The sequence below is a fragment of the Rhamphochromis longiceps genome, linkage group LG5 (genome assembly GCF_057381845.1).
Source record: "Rhamphochromis longiceps isolate RC_006_pf linkage group LG5, R_longiceps_female_GT1.1, whole genome shotgun sequence".
NCBI classification, from domain to species: Eukaryota; Metazoa; Chordata; class Actinopteri; order Cichliformes; family Cichlidae; genus Rhamphochromis; species Rhamphochromis longiceps.
The window spans coordinates 1,041,473-1,056,990 of NC_140561.1; positions in this window are offsets into that span (position 1 = coordinate 1,041,473).

The window sequence follows — 15,518 nt, forward strand, 5'->3', positions numbered from 1 at the left end:
TGCCCCTCTGTTGGTCTTCCTTGGTCTCTTGTGTTCTGGGGGCCTCTGGATGTCTGGAGTTTTGATCTCCTCCATACCTGCTTCAGGCCCTGGAGGATGGGGCTGTGGCCCCCCCACACCCTCTAGCAGATCATTACATGAAGGAACCTTTTAAAAAAAACAAGCGCGTCCATGCTCACAGGTGTACACACGGGTGATCACACCCACAAACTACACCCTTTTTGGCTCGTACCTCAAAGCACACTGTGTTCTGTTGATCTTATGTGCTGCACAATAATGTTTAATATTTAGTATTTACTGTCATATTCCCATATATCATTGTGATGTTGTTTATTCTATTACTCTTGTTCTCTTCTGCTTGTTTTCTTTTTTCTTTCTCAGCAGGTGATCCAGGTGATTGATATATGCATTTTTTTTCTTTCTTTTTTTTTTCTCTGCCCGTTCTGTTGGTTTTTGTTTTTTGCCCTTCTCCCCCGTCCCTCTTCTCAGCTGTTTCTCTTTCCCTCTTTCTTTCTCCCCTTCTTTCCCCAAGTCAAGTTTGTCCCGTATTCAGTAAGTGAAAATAAAATAAACAATAAAAGGTGAATCAAATGGACCATTACCGCAAGGCTGGGATGGTCAATTTGGTAAAGTAAATCCGTTGGGCATCTTTCTTTGCCTTTAGACAACAATTCTGATGCAAAAGAGCCAAACGGGACAGGCCAAAAGAAAAAAGAAAAAGAAAGAAAGAAAGAAGATGTTATAGTTGCAAAAAAGGAGTGTATAGGAATTTCTTTTACTTATGTATTAATCACATTATTTTATTGTATGATACCTTGGTGCCACTGGATTTTAACATGTCTCACACTCATACAGTAAGACAAATGGTGGGGGTGTAGTAAGGAAGTTGGGGGAAGCAGACAACTCCACAGGAAGAGTCTTTTGTGTCTTCGAGGACTCTGGGAGGTAACAAGGGAGTATGAACCTTAAGGTGTGAAACAGCTGTGTACTGCCTTTTGTTCCTGGAGAAGGTATTTAACTGAGAGCCATGCTAGGCTCAGGGAGACTCTGCTGACCGTCTGTCCCGCGGTCATGCAGGGACTTCATCAAGCTTGGTTGTCTGTTCTTTGTGTGTTTGATTAAAGAACGTTAGCTACCACTCACCGCTCATCTGCAGGCTTTATTTGAATGGAAAACTTCAACAACAGGCAAAAAAAAGCTTTTTGCTAAAAAAAAAAAAAGAGTCAGAGCAGAAGTTTTTTGCACTGCATTTTAAAATGAAAACATATTGCATTTACTTACAATTAAAGACACACAGAGCAGGAGGTGTGTTACTGTTTTACATCCACAGTGTCATGGTCGGACGGTCCTTTGGAAACTCACCTGCGCACCACTGGGAGTTTGGAGAAGATCACTGTTGGACTTTGCACTTCACTTTATGTTTTGAAACTGTTTTTGGGCACTGTAAATAAACGCACTGTGTACTTTGCATCCTGAGCTCCGCGACTGAGTCCGTACTTCCCCATTACCCGTGACAGAACAATCCAGCCAGCAATGGAGTCAGCGGACTCAACTCCCGTCCAGCGCGAGCTCGCGCTTCAAGCTGAACGGTTGGAGCGGCATGAAAAGATGCTGCAGCATGTGGCCGAGGACCAGTCCGCGCTACTACAGGTGGTATCTGAACTGTAAGGTATGTTGCTTGCTACACCTAGAGCACTCGTTCAACCACCAGAGCCCACTACACCACCACAAAAACCAGTGGAGCTTCTAAATGTAGCAGTGGCCTGTCCCCTTCCTCCATCTCCGCCTCCGCCTCAGCGAGAACACACGTTACCTGTACCTGAAAAATTCAGTGGAGAGTTGGACAAAACCCGGGGATTTTTGACTCAATGCTCTCTGATTTTTAGGCAGCAGACTCGAGCTTATGCCTCTGATACTGCCAAGATCATCCTCATGGTGGAGCTCATGACCGGACAAGCACTACTCTGGGCTCAAGCAGCCCTGAGCGCCCAACCCTCCATCTCATATAGTGATTTTTTGAGCAAATTTCGGTGTGTGTTTGACAAAGGCTCTAACCCTGACAGTGCTGCTCATCGCATGTTTACTTTAAAGCAGGGCCGGCGGAGCGTGGCAGACTTCTCCGTGGACTTTTGGATCCTGGCCGAGGAGACGGGCTGGGAGGAAAAGGCGCTCCGAGGAGCATTCCTAAACAGCTTAAATGAGAATGTCAAACTTGAGTTGGCCACTAAAGAGCTTCCTAAATCGTTAAGTGCCCTGGTTAACATGTGTATCAGTCTAGACGACCATATGCGGGAGTTTGGCAGGCAGACTGGAGATGGGCGACGGTCAGTAGGGGGCGTAGGAGTTCCGACTGGACTCCCCTCTCTCGAGTGGAGAGAGGAGGGAACGGACTCACCTGCTGACGAGGAGCAACCCATGCAGCTGGGACGGACTAAATTCACCCGGAGCAGAAGACAACTGGTGGGTGAGTGTTTTGTGTGTGGGAAAAAGGGGCATTTCGCGGACTCCTGTCCCTCACAGCTAAAAGACTCAGCCCACCAGTAAAGGTGGGGATACTGACGGGTGCGCCGGTGAATACATTCCTCCACCTCAGCTGCCCCGCTAAATTACGGTTTCTTTCCCACACCCATTCTTGTGATGCACTAATAGACTCGGGAGCTGAACAAAGTTTTTTGGATGAGGCTTTGGCCCACAAGATGGGTTTGCCTGTTGTTCCTCTCCCTGAAACGCTCCAGGTGTCAGCGCGTAATGGCAGGCCTTTAGCCGCTGTCACCGCACTCAAGAAATCACACTCACTCTCTCCGGCAATCACACTGAACAGATGTTCCTGTTTCTCTTCAAGGCACCTGACACACCCTTAGTTTTGGGATTCCCCTGGCTCCAGCGACACAATCCACAGATTGATGGGGCCAAGGGATGTATCATAGGGTGGAGCACCCATTGCCATGAGCAGTGTTTATGCTCTGCAGTTGCATGTCAGACGATCCTGCGGGGCCGCCCACTTGCCTCGACTTGTCAACCGTGCCAGCCGAATCATGATCTAGGTCGAGTCTTTAGCAAAGACGGGGCCCAATCGCTGCCCCCCCATCGTCCGTACAACTGCGGGATTGATTTGCTCCCAGCCGCCCCCTTGCCCAATAGCCGACTCTACAGTATCTCGAAACCTGAGCGCGAGTCTATGGAGCGCTACATTACCGACTCCCTGGCAGCAGGCATCATCCGTCCCTCCACCTCTCCCTTGGGTGCAGGCTTCTTTTTTGTTGAAAAGAAAGATGCGTCCCTACGCCCCTGCATTGACTATCGGGGACTGAACAAGATCACTATCAAAAACAAATATCCTCTACCTCTGCTCGCCTCAGCTTTTGAACTCCTTCAAGGAGCCACCCATTTCCCCAAACTTGATCTCCGCAATGCTTATCACCTGGTCCGCATCCGCGAGGGGGACGAGTGGAAGACGGCCTTCAACACCCATCTGGGCCACTTCGAGTACCTGATAATGCTGTTCGGACTCACTAACGCCCCTGCCATTTTCCAAGCCCTGGTAAATGACGTCCTACGAGATTTTTTTAACCACTTCGTGTTCGTTTACCTTGATGACATTCTGATTTTCTCCAGGTCCAGAGCTGAGCATGTTAAGCATGTGAGACTGGTGTTGCACCACCTGCTGGAGAATCGGCTGTTTTGTAAAGTGGAAAACTGTGAGTTTCATGCCTCAACTGTCTCAAGAGACGAAAACAGGGCGTTGTTGGAATGCTACTACGCAAGTAACCCCGGCGGAAGGGGCTACATGAATAGGATGTCCCCGTGGTAATCGGAGCACTAGGTGCGGTGACTCCCAAGCTAGGCGAGTGGCTCCAGCAGATCCCGGGAATAACATCGGAGATCTCTGTCCAGAAGAGCGCAGTCCTGGGAACAGCTAAGATACTGCGCAGGACCCTCAAGCTCCCAGGCCTCTGGTAGAGGACCCGAGCTTGAAGGATAAACCGCCCACAGGTTTGGGTGAATGTGCAGTAGTAGCAGCCAGCAGGTGAATTCTGTACATTAATATGAATAGACATCTGACTATTTTACAGGATAGACAATATAAACATATTTAAAATTAAAGGAATTTGAAATGTACATTGTGCCTTGGTTTAGTGTCTGGAAGAGTCCTGTCTCAGTCAATTATAGATGATGTGAGAGGGCGGGTGTGTGTGTTTAGGGCCTGGATGGCTTGGGGATAGAAGCTCCTCTTGAGTCTCTCTGTCCTTGCCCGGAAGATGCGGAACCTTCTACCAGATTGCAGAAGTTGGAACAGTTTGTTGCCAGGATGGGACGGGTCCTTCAGTATCTGCGCTGCTCTAGTCCGGCATCTCCTGGTGTAGGTGTCCTGAAGCGGGGGGAGAGCAATCCTGCAGCAGCGTTCTGCTGTACGGATCACTCTCTGGAGAGCTTTTTGGTCCTTCACACAGCTGTTCCCGAACCACGATGTCATGTTCTGTGTGAGGATGCTCTCCACAGCGCCTGTATAGAAAATCCTGAGGATCTTTGGAGAGACCCTGAACTTCCTCAGTTGTCGTAGGTGGTACAGGCGCTGCCTAGCCTTTTTGGTCTGGACCTGAATGTGGGCAGCCCATGTCAGGTCTGAGGAGATGTGGACACCAAGATACTTGAAGGACTGCACCCTCTCCACTGGAGCTCCATTGATGATAATGGGCTTGTAGTCTCTGTGCTGACCCCTTCTGAAGTCCACCACCAGCTCCTTGGTCTTGCTGACGTTCAGCTGGAGGTGGTTGTCCTGGCAACACGATGCCAGATTCTTCACTTCATCCATGTAGGCCGCCTCATCGTTGTTGGAGATGGCACCCAACACCACTGTGTCGTCAGCAAACTTCACAATGGTGTTGGACCCATGGGTGGCCACACAGTCTGAAGTGTAGAGGGAGTAGAGCAGTGGCGAGAGGACACATCCCTGAGGTGCTCCTGTGTTGATGGTGATGCTGTTGGAGAAGCACCTGCCCACCCTCACCACCTGAGTTCTGCCAGTGAGGAAGTCCAACACCCATGCACACAGACGGCTGTTAAGTCCCAGATCCCTCAGCTTTGTGAACAGTCTGCAGGGCACTATTGTGTTAAACGCTGAACTGTAATCAACAAACAGCATTCGCACATAGTTACCCTGTTTCTTGTCCACGTGGCTGAGAGTGGTGTGTAGGACGTGGGCGATGGCATCCTCTGTGGATCTGTTGGATCTGTAGGCGAACTGCAGCGGATCTGTGGTGTCTGGGATGGCGGAGGAGATGATGTTCTTCAGCAGCCTCTCAAACACCTTCATTACTACCGAGGTCAGTGCAACTGGCCGGTAATCGTTCAGGGATGAGGGTTTGCTGTTCTTGGGCACAGGGATGATGGTGGATCTTTTGAAGCATGTGGGGACCACAGACTTCGCCAGGGACTCGTTGAAGATGTAAGTGAACACACCTGCTAGCTGGTCAGCACAGCAGCGCAGCAGACGGCCGGTGATGCCGTCTGGCCCCGCTGCTTTCCTTGTGTTCACTCTCCTCAGTGCCACTCGGACGTCATGCTCCGCGATGCTGGTCACCGGTCTCTCGCTGATGACGTCACTGTCCTCGGTAGTCAGGCGGTAGATAGCATTAGCCGCCTGGCTAACCTCGAAACGGGCGTAGAACCGATTCAGCTCGTTGGTGAATGCAGAGTCGGCGTTGATCGGCGCAGTGTCCCTGGCTTTGTAGTCCGTAATGGTGCGTAGTCCGTGCCACATACTCCGTGTGTCGCCCTGGTGGAAGCGGGACTCCACACGTTCCCGGTACCTGCGTTTGGCATCTCTCACCGCGCGCCGCGCGCCGTATGAGGCCGCTTTGTAGGCGCTCATATCGCCAGTGGCGAGACCCGCGTTGTAGGAGGCGCCAATCGATCTGTCCATCCACGGTTTCTGGTTTGGGAATGTGGTGACTCTCGCAGTGGGGATAATCTCCTCCGCTAGCATATTGACGAAGCATACTGCTACTTCCGTAAACGCGTTGATGTCGACTGCGCATGCTCTGAACATGTCCCAGTCTACGTCGTTGACTGCGTCCTGTAGCGTAGCTTCTGATTGGGCAGTCCACCGTTTTACTTCCTTCGTGGTCACGTCTTCCCTCCGTATGCTTTGTTTATACTGGGGAATGAGGAAGATGGCGTTGTGGTCAGACTTCCCAAAAGCCGGGTGTGAGACAGCTTTGTAGCCCTGCTTGTATGGCGTGTAGCAGTGATCCAGGACTCTCAGGACGTCCGGGAGTATGTGGCTGCATGTCCTGTGTGCACCCGAAATAAGACGTCCAACTCCCCTCCATCGGGACTCCTCAGACCACTGCCTGTCCCCAGCCGGCCGTGGTCGCACGTCGCTCTGGACTTCATCACTGGCCTCCCTCCGTCCTCTGGTAAAACTGTTATACTCACCATCATTGACCGTTTTTCTAAGGCTGCCCATTTTGTTGCCCTTACCAAACTTCCCACCGCTCTAGAGACTGCCCAGCTCTTGACCCAGCATGTTTTCCGCCCTCACGGCATTCCTCTGGACATTGTTTCTGACCGTGGGCCCCAGTTCACCTCTCGGGTGTGGAAGATGTTTTGTACCGAGCTGGGGGTCCAGGTCAGCCTGTCTTCTGGTTTCCACCCGCAGACTAATGGGAAGACTGAGCGAGCAAACCAGGAGCTGGAGGCCATGCTGCGCTGCGTCATTTCCTCCAACCAGTCGTCATGGAGTGAGCAGTTGGCGTGGGCTGAATACGCCCATAACTCTAGCACGTCAGCCGCTACGGGTGTCTCTCCCTTCGAAGCATCCCTGGTGTATCAACCCCCACCCCTCTCCATCACGGAGGGAGAGGTGGCCGTGCCTTCCGTGCAACATCACATGAGGCGCTGTCGACGGATCTGGCGGGCAACTCGAGCGGCCCTACTGCGTACGAGCGCAAAAAACAAGAGACTGGCTGACCGCCGCCGCGTCCCTACATCGGCCTATCGGGAAAGCAGGTATGGCTTTCCTCTAGGAACATCACTCTGCGGACTGAGTCCAAGAAGCTGGATCCTTGGACCCTTTTCTGTGCAAGCCATCCTGAATCCAGTGACTGTCCAACTGGCCCTCCCGCGCAACATGAAGGTACACAACGTGTTTCATTTTTCTCAAATTAGGCCGGTCCGGACCAGCCCGTTGTGTCCGCCTCCTGGGCCCCCACCACCCGCCCGGGATATCGCTGGCGCTCCGGCGTATTCCATTACTCGCATAATGGACGCCAGGCGCCGCGGTAGGGGCTTCTAGTTTTTGGTGGATTGGGCGGGGTACGGTCCGGAAGAGCGTTCCTGGGTGCCGTGGTCTGCGATTCTCGATCACGGTATGGTGAGAGAGTTCCGCCGTCGGCACCCTGACAAGTTTCCTGGGTTCCTGAGGCTCTCATTAGAGGGGGGGTACTGTCATCCACAGTGTCATGGTCGGACGGTCCTTCCCGGGACGACCTGCCTGTGTGTGTATGTGTGTGCTTCTCTCTCCTCCTCCACCCAGTGGCTGACACACCTGCACCTAATTTGCCATCCAGCTGTCACTGATCATCCTTCGTTGTGGGCTGAGGTATTTAACTGTGTGTCCAGATGGCAGTCGACGCTGGATTGTACTTGAAGCTCGGTAGTAAAGAGTGTTTTGTGACTTGCAGCTTAGCTTTAGCCGGCTAGCTTCTGTTGCGAAATCAGTTTTACCCCGGTTCTTTTATTCCTCGAGCATCCAGAGATGGCACCGGACTCAGTAGTCATTTTCACAAAATCTTTATTCATCTTTACTCATCTTCATTTACTCATCTTCATTTAAGCATGCACTTCTAGAAGGGAAGACGAGGCCGGTGTCCCTCTGCAAAAATCTTCACCCCTTTGTTAGTTACAGCCAGCTTTATAGAGGTGACCCCATCATAAAAAACCCCCTACGGTGTGCTGCAAACTCTGTGTCTGTGTCTATGTGAGTGCTCGTGAGTGAGTGTGTGCGCATACCTGTGTGTATGTGTGTGCACATGAGCGAGTGTGCGTGTGGATGTGTGTGCGTGACAGTTAAAACACTGTGGGTGTAGTTGACTCCCTAGAGGTCATAAAACCCATCTCCCTTCCAGAGCACAGTTACAAATGTTGAGACCCCCACCCAAACATCCTCTGGGGAATTTCCACTCAGTGGGGGAGGTCTACAATCTACTCCTATAATCAACCTTTATTATAGTGAGGGCACTGTCAGTGTCTCTACAACAGTTCTACATTATATTTTAACACATTTCTAAACTCTAAATCAGCTAAACATTCTACACTTCCTCACCTGTTGTTTTTGCTCGTTTATAGGAGGAAGAGATACAGAGCTGGAGGTTGGAGATAAGGAGCCCGTGGATTAAGCTATTGGAGGAGAACACACACTCGGAGAATCGCTTTGGAAACTCACCTGCGCACCACTGGGAGTTTGGAGAAGATCACTGTTGGACTTTGCACTTCACTTTATGTTTTGAAACTGTTTTTGGGCACTGTAAATAAACGCACTGTGTACTTTGCATCCTGAGCTCCGCGACTGAGTCCGTACTTTCCCATTACCCATGACACACAGACACACAAGAAAAGAAGCAGGCAACATGAGGTCAAGTTATGGCAATTTTATTTGTGTATTTCAGTGCATGTATTTAGATTAGAGTTTTAAAAAACAAACAAACGTCCCAAGAAGAAGGATGGGGAGAAAGAAAGGTGGAGAGAGGAGGAAGAAACTATTGATGTCCTCAAACTCGATGCTGCTGGGTCAGTTCTTCCTCAGCAGTCTGCTCCAGAATCCCCTCCTGTCCTCGGCTTGCTTTGCTTTTGCCTTCAGCTCTTTTAAGGTTTTGTTGAGCTGCTCCTCGGCATCTTTAAATGTTTCTTTCAGCTGCTGTTCGGCCAGTTTCCCTTTGTGTTTGAGGAGCTCTTTAGCTTCCTTTTTGTGCTTTCGTATTTCTTTAAGTGCGTCTTTGCAGTCTTTCTTGGTCACCGCAGAGCCGCTCATTTCTTTCTTGAATGCCTTCACCTCAATTTTCTCTTCTGCAAGTTCTTCTTGCACTTTCATCAGTTCCTTCTTCATGTTTTCATTGTGACTCTTTGTATCTTCCATTTCTTTCTTTGCTTCCTGTGTTTTAATTTTCTCTTCCTCCAATGCTTTTTGAGCTTCCAACAATTCTTTCTTCATATTTTCAATCTCATTTTCTGCCTCGTGGTTATGTCTTTTCTCCTCTTCAAGTTGTTGCTTCACATGCAGTAATTCCTTCCTTAGTGTTTCAGCTTCAGCCGTTACATTTGCAGCTTCTTGTGTTGCCAACTGCATTTTCCTTTTTTCCTCTTCAAAAGCTTCCTGCACCTCCTGTAATTCCTGCATCACATTTCCTGCCTCCTTTTGCAGTTTGATATTCATTTTTGGCTTCTTGTGCTGTGCTTTTCTCTTCCTCCAATGCTTTTTGAGCTTCCAACAGTTCTTTCTTCATGTTTTCATTCTGGTTTTCTGCCTGTTGTTTTCCCATCTTCTCTCCTTTAAGTCTGAGACCCACATGCAGTAATTCCTGCAATACTACTTCAGTTTCAAACTGTGAATTTTTAGCTTCTCCTCTTGATTTTTCTGCCTCTTCTTTTAATTTGACATTTTCAGCCTGTATCATTTGAAGTTCTTCTTGCAGGTTAATCAGCTGTACTGTATTGTGAGGTGAAGCACTCGCCGATCCTCTTCTCGTTCTCCCCTGATTCATTTTTGCCTTTTAAACAAAGGAGCCAACGTTTTGTAGAGGAGTGAAGTGAAGTTTTCGATGTTTCTTCGTCAACTGTCGTTTGTCCTGCACAGAGATGCTGCTGTAGATGTGTCTCTAGCTGTGTCTGGATACAATGAAACATGCTGGAACTAAGTGCTTGTGTTGCACAGTTCTACTAAACATTCCATTCCATGCATGCTCCGCCCACATGGTCAGGAATGTCAGGTGCTGCATCGCCAAATGTTGCTCCCGTTGCCTAGCAATAACAGCTGTTTACTTTTTGGGGTCTGGTTCATTGTTTAATAAAGAAAACATGTCCAAGTATTGGGTGCTGAGGCTCAGCGCATATTCTAGCCTGCTGTGTGGGTGGGCAGCTAGAAATCACTGGTGGGCAACATGAGTGAGGAGAAAACTGGAGCAGCCAAGCAGGGAGCTGCAGGTTGCTGGTTTGAGTCTCTGTTCAGATGCTGGTGTCTCCTCTCTCTGAGATGTCTGCAAACAGTCCCAGATAAAACAATAAGGATAATAAACAAACACGTGACTAAAATAACAATTATGACTCTGATGTGTTTCATGTGTAGCAGGATGGATCTCCTCCATGCCTGCTTCATGCCCTGGGAGACGGGGCTATGGCTCTCTACATCCTCTAGCAGATCATTACATGGGGAAACCTTTTGAATACAAGCGTGCTGATCCACGCAGGTGTGCACACAGGTGTTCACTGTTCATAGACATAAACTACACCTTTATTGGTGCTATTTCCAAGCACATTGTGCGCTGTCTGTCCTCCTTGCTACACAACAACATTCAACATTTAGTATTTACTGCTGTTTACACTTAGCTAGATTAACGAGATGGTCAGTGGCAGTCCTTGCCTGTTTGGTGCCCCGGGCGAACACTCTCTCTGCCCCCCCCCCCCACACACACACACACACATAAAACATATTAAGGATTGTACGTTAACATAATACTGTTGTCGAAATTCACCAGAGAAACACACACACACACACACACACATGAAGAGAGAGAGAGTATGCATTGTGTGAATTATGATGGCTGTAGGCTACCAAACAGCCATCATAATTCGTCACACAATGAGAACAAATCAACATTTGACACTGACTAATTAATATTAAAATCTGTAACATAATGTATTGTTTGGAGTTTAGTCTGTTACTGTTGCTATTTTTACCATTTCTTCTTGGAGCAACTGTAACCCACATAATTTCCTTAGGGATTAATAAAATATTCTGATTCTGATTGTTTCAGGATGACCTGCCATTATCCAATCACACATCTGCTTACCTGTATCTTTTGCTCGTTTCTCTTCTTTTCTATTTTTTCTAAACTGAGCACCAGATGGCTTTGAACTTTTCCTGTCCATCTTCCACTGGTTTTAATTTTGCACTCCAGTATGAGCACCCATTCCCCAAACCGAGGATCACCACAACATAACCTAATAGACCTACACCTTGGTTCACAGATTCACTTTGTCTAAGGTTTATTTCTGGGATTTCACACAACCCAGGATTCAAATCATGAATACATAATTTACAACATTATGAGTGAAATGTGCTCTACTTGGAAGCAGCCGGCCCCTCCCCTTTCGACGGGTTGTGTGTGAGACTTTAAATCATCAAACTGTAAATTATACATTTTAAATTGTTATTGATCCTTTATCCCGAGTCCTAAAGTGTATATTTATTTTCTTACTCTTCTTATATTTATTGTTTGTTTACTTGCACTGCTGTAGCTGCAGCCTCGTCGTCTCGTCTCTCTATATGCTGGACTGTCTGTAGCGGAGATGACAATAAAGTTTACTTTGACTTCAGCAGCGAGCAGGCGCACCGAGGGCTCTCGCGCTCTCGCGCTCTCGCTTTTCGCGTATAGAATTTCGAAAAAACATCAGTGCAAATTATAAGTCTTATTATAATGTCTGGTGTTTTCGTGTTTGTTGGTTTGTTTTATTTTTTATTTTATTTTATAGAAAACCGATCGGTGCCTGTACCATTCCCAATATGAGCTGGCTGACGTCGGGGCAGCATGAGTACAAGCAATTTATTTATTTATTTTTGCCGATGCCCATGATGCCACCGCGGGCAACCGCCCGTGTCGCCCGTATCAAAAACCGCTACTGGTGATGGTGTTGTGTTTAGTATGTTGCTCTCTTCTTTTTCTCTAAACAGGTGATCCAGGAGATTTTTTTTCTCTTCTTTCTCTTTTTAAGTGCCCTTTCTCACTGTCCCTCTTCCCTTCTGTTTTTCTTTTCCTTCCTCTTTCTTTCTCCCTTTCCTATCCCTCAGTCATGTCTGTCCCATCTGTAACAACTGAAAATAAAATAAAATAAATAATAACAACAAAGGTCGATCAAATGGACCAATACGGCAAGGCCGTGATGATCCATTTGGCAAAGTAAATCCATTGGGTCTCCTTGTTGGTCTTCAGACAACAATTCTGACGGCTAAAGGACCAAATGGGACAGGCAAAAAAAAAGTGAAGTTGACTAAAAGATCTCAGAAAGCAACATCGTGGACAGCTAAAGAAACAGCTAAGAAACACTGAACTCTATCAGTCTGGAAAGGGTTACAAAGGCATTTCAAGCGCTTTGGGAATCGAACCACGATGAGGGCCTTAATCCAGAAAATGTGGAAAACCTGAAGGCCCCACTTGTCTCATTTAATGTGCCCTGAAGCTCAAGTGCAGCAGGACAATAATGCAAAACACAGCAGCAAGATCATCTCTGAATGGCTCAAAAAACAACATGGAGGTTGTCAAAGTGCAGACTGCAATCAGATTGAGATGGTTTAGCATGACCTTAAAAACTCAGCCTATGCTGGAAAACCCTCCAAAGTGGCCGAATGAAAACAATTCTGCAAAGAAGAGAGGACCAAATTTCCTCCATAGCGCTGTAACACACTCATCACCAGTTATTGCAAATGCTTGATTGCAGTTCTTGCTAGATGACAAAACCACTTATTAGGTTTAGAAGGAAATGACTTTTTCTACATGAGGTAAAGTTGGAGCTGTTTCCCCAAACTAAATGAAATCATCATTTAAAAAACTACAATCTGTATTTACTCTGAACATCTGTGTTAACATTTGGAAACATGTAAGTGTAACAAACATGTTAAAACATAAGAAATCAGGAAGGGGCATGTAAAGGAATTTCTTTTACTTATGTATTAATCACATTATTTTATTGTATGATACCTTGGTGCCACTGGATTTTAACATGTCTCACACTCATACAGTAAGACAAATGGCGGTGGTGTAGTAAGGAAGTTGGGGGAAGCAGACAGCTCCACAGGAAGAGTCTTTTGTGTCTTCGAGGACTCTGGGAGGTAGCAAGGGAGTGTGAACCTTAAGGTGTGAAACAGCTGTGTACTGCCTTTTGTTCCTGGAGAAGGTATTTCACTGAGAGCCATGCTGGGCTCAGACTCTGCTGACCGTCTGTCCCGCGGTCATGCAGGGACTTCATCAAGCTTGGTTGTCTGTTCTTTGTGTGTTTGATTAAAGAACGTTAGCTACCGCTCACCGCTCGTCTGCAGGCTTTATTTGAATGGAAAACTTCCACAACAGGGGCCAACATCAAATTAATCCTGATGGATTAAGAATGAGATGTCACTCAAGTTCATGTGCGTGTGAAGGCACATGTGCAACCTTTGGAAGTAGTGCGTTCGTGTTTGGCCCAACAATGCATGCAAAGTCAGGTGCTGTAGATTATTCCTGATTGAGTCTCAGCAGGTTAAAAAAAGCATTAAACACCTCATCAATTTACTAAGTAAATCAAGGGCGTAGATTTGGTTTTGGCATTGGTGGGGACGGATGATTCAACCACTGAACCCTGCCCCGTTTCTTATTTTTCCTTTTTGTCTTTGCTTCTTGATAAAAGGAGAAATATACTTGCCTACATATGCTATTCTACGTGCTTTTAAACCATTTAAAATTACAATTCATAGTTTAATATGTGAATTATATAATGTTAAATTACTATTAAACAAATGACTGACTAAGTATTTTAGGCTTTAGTTTACTTCAGCCATATTTCATATAAATCAGGTATCATACAAAAATAAAAATAGCTTCAAATACAGTCGTGACAATAAAAGAATATGACTTTAAGGACTTAACAACATTACTTCAGTTACACCAACATCTCTGACACATTAGCACTAAGGGAACACTGAATGACCTGGTGGTTTTGTCCATAAAACTACTCATCTAAGATTAACACAAAGTAAAAGATCTCTCAGCAAAATTATGCAACATTTTAGGCACTGTTGCCCCGATCAGATCAGTGAGCTGGGATGTTTTATTCTAAACATGAACTACTGTTACAGCAACAGACATGGACATGCCCCACACAACAAACACAGGCCTGCTCCTCTCGTTAGCTGAAATGAACTGCTGGCATATTTGTTTTACATCTATAATGTCCAACCTCTCCTGGTGGCCATGGCATCACATTATTCATGGTTACATACAATTTTAGACTGATGTGGACCAAGTCTAGCGCCTACTTGCCAACCTTGAGACCTCAGAATTAGGGAGACCCGGAGGAATCCTCCCAAGAGATTAATAAAGTTTAATTTAACCTAATTTAATCTAATAACTTCAATCTCAGCCAAAACGATTTACTCACCAACAAATAAAACACAACTCGTCACGTCCCCTCCGTCCATGCCAAATCTACGCCCTTGAAGTAAATATATTTCTAGAGGTGCTAGGCACATGAAATCCTCATCAGATGTCGATAACAACCCATCCAATTTTCAGATTGATTAAGATCAGGTGATTGGCTGGTCATATGGGCAGCTCTGTTTTCTTTCTCTGAAATCAGTTGAGTTTCCTTAGCTGTGTGTTTGCGATCATGGGTTTTTCTGAAATGCTAACTCTCATTTCATCTTCATCATCCTGATGGATGACAGTGGATTTTTATCAAGAATGTCTCTACATTTTTTCATTGATCTTTCTTTCAGTTAATTGAAGTGTGCCAGTGCCATATGCTGGAATACAGCCCCAAACCATGATGTTCCCACCTCCAAACGTCACTATTGGTATGGTATTTTTGCGGTGATATGGCATTGCCTTTTGACCTCCAGACATGGTGGGTGTTATGGCATATGTCCAGATTATTATCCCAGTATTTCACAGACATATCCTAAATTCTTCTGTAACCAATGCCATCAGTATGTTGTGGAGGTCTTGCATGAGTTCATGGGGTTTACCCATTATGTGCGGGGTTTTTTGTGTGACACCATAATAAGACACATTTTGATAGGCCATCATTTGAAACTAAACCAGCTAATATTAATCTGGACTAAGTGTCAGGATTGCTTTCTAAATATTGATAGATTTCAGCTGTGGTAATGTCTTTCCAGGTCTTTTTGCACCTCCCTTTTGTTCATGTTTTCAACACTTTTTCCCTGTGTCATTTGTTGTTATTACACATACATTTATATATCTGTGGTTTGATTCCTTTGCATGTGTGGATTTGATGGGTTGTAGCAACATCTGATGAGAATGTCATGTCAGTAACACCTTTAGAAATATATCTACTTAGAAAATTGGTGACATCTTCAATACTTATTTTAACCACTATATGTAACCCCAGCCTGTATGTAAATCAAAGAGCTACTTGCTGTGAGGCATTGGTGCTCACTACCACACAACCACACAAGCGGGCTGCCCCATTTCATTCAATTAAAGTGTAAAGAGGAGAAGATGGCGCCGGGTGTCATGGCATGCTGTCTCTCG